Source organism: Diospyros lotus, chromosome 13, assembly GCF_014633365.1.
Source record: "Diospyros lotus cultivar Yz01 chromosome 13, ASM1463336v1, whole genome shotgun sequence".
Taxonomy (NCBI): domain Eukaryota; kingdom Viridiplantae; phylum Streptophyta; class Magnoliopsida; order Ericales; family Ebenaceae; genus Diospyros; species Diospyros lotus.
Window position 1 is genome coordinate 28,349,069 of NC_068350.1, and position 1,695 is coordinate 28,350,763.

The 1,695-nt window shown below is 42.9% G+C and overlaps 1 non-coding gene across 1 annotated transcript; it reads right to left on the bottom strand.

The window, feature by feature from the left end:
* Positions 1-868: 868 nt before the first annotated feature.
* Positions 869-973, bottom strand: LOC127789406 (small nucleolar RNA R71). The gene has a single exon (XR_008020579.1). It is a non-coding gene; the product is annotated as a small nucleolar RNA R71 (small nucleolar RNA).
* Between the last annotated feature and the right edge of the window lie 722 nt (positions 974-1,695).

Below are 1,695 nucleotides of genomic sequence, written 5' to 3' on the forward strand. Positions count from 1 at the left end.
TTTTGGCCAAATTCCAACGTTTAGACCACTTTTTGGGCCATTTTGTGTTTCTCAGTGGCTAATTTGGTGTGGTTTTTAGTGTTTTTAGGTCCCTCAGTGTTTTTGTGTTGAAATTTTGTGAAAAATTGCATAAAAAAATCGTCTAAGGGCTTATTGTTTGACCTGTTTTTGTGTTTTTTTTGTTTGTGTGTTTTTGTTTTTGCTTGTGTGTTTTTGTTTGTGTTTCTGTGTTCTTGGTATGCATAGGCCATTTTGTGTGCTGTTTTTGTGCTGATCTCTAGTGCATGACCAGGTCATCTAAGAAAACATTACTTGACTTGGATCTTGAATTAGAGAACACTCTTAGAAGGCAAGCTAGAGAGCTTAAGTCTCGGGATAGGATTGACCCTAATAGTGCTTCTAATACTTCATCCGAACCTATTCCAGAATTCATCAATATGGTAGATAATGGTAATGGAAATAATGGAAATAATGGTAATGGAAATAATGCAAATCATGGTCATTTGGATGGTAGAACCATTAGAGAGCTGGCTGCACCTGATGTGCATTATCAGCCCCTATGTATTCAATACCCACAGTTGGATGCTAACTTTGAACTCAAATCTGGACTAATCCATCTGTTGCCCAAGTTTCATGGTCTTGCAGGAGAGGATCCGCACAAGCATCTAAAAGAATTTCATGTTGTTTGCTCAACCATGCGGCCACAAGGAGTAGATGAAGAGCAGATCAAGCTGAGAGCCTTTCCATTCTCACTTGATGGATCAGCCAAAGATTGGCTCTACTACCTGCCACCAGCTGTCATTACCAGCTGGGATGGATTGAAAAGGATCTTCCTGGAAAAATTCTTTCTAGCCTCCAGAACAGCATCAATAAGGAAGGAAATTTGTGGTATAAGGCAGATGAGTGGTGAAACTCTACATGAGTATTGGGAGAGGTTCAAGAAGTTGTGTTCCAGCTGTCCTCACCATCAGATAAGTGACCAACTCCTAATTCAGTATCTCTATGAAGGTCTAATCCCCATGGATAGGTACTTGGTAGATGCTGCAAGTGGAGGAGCTTTGGCAGAGAAGACCCCAGCAGCTGCACAAGAGCTGATATCAAAGATGGCACAAAATGCCCAGCAATTTGGCACCAGAATTAACACTCCTACAAAAGCCATCAATGAAGTCAATGTGGCTGCCACTATGGACCAGCAAAGGATGGAAAACAAGCTTGAGGAATTGGCTTCCATGGTCAGGCAGTTGGCATTAGAGAGAAAGCAACCCCAGCAGCAGCTTTGTGGCATTTACTCCTTGCCATCCCATACAACAGACCAATGCCCACAGTTGCAAGAAAATAATGAGACATGTGCAGGCATTTTTCCTGGAAGACCTTTCCAGCAGCACAATCCACCTTTCCAGCAGCATCCACAACACAAGTATGATCCATACTCAGCCACCTACAATCCAGGTTGGAGAGACCATCCAAACCTCAGATATGGCAGCCCTTCCAATCAACATGTGCACCAACAGCAGCCATACCAGAATCAACCATTTCAGCAGAGGTTCCATCCTTCAAGCAACCATGCTCCACCACCAAGGCAGAATCAAGCCATGCAACAAGCACCACCATTACCCAAGTCAGAACCTACCTTAGATGATCTTGTTAAGCAACTAGCAGCCAACACACTCCAATTCCAACAGAAAACAGAAACCA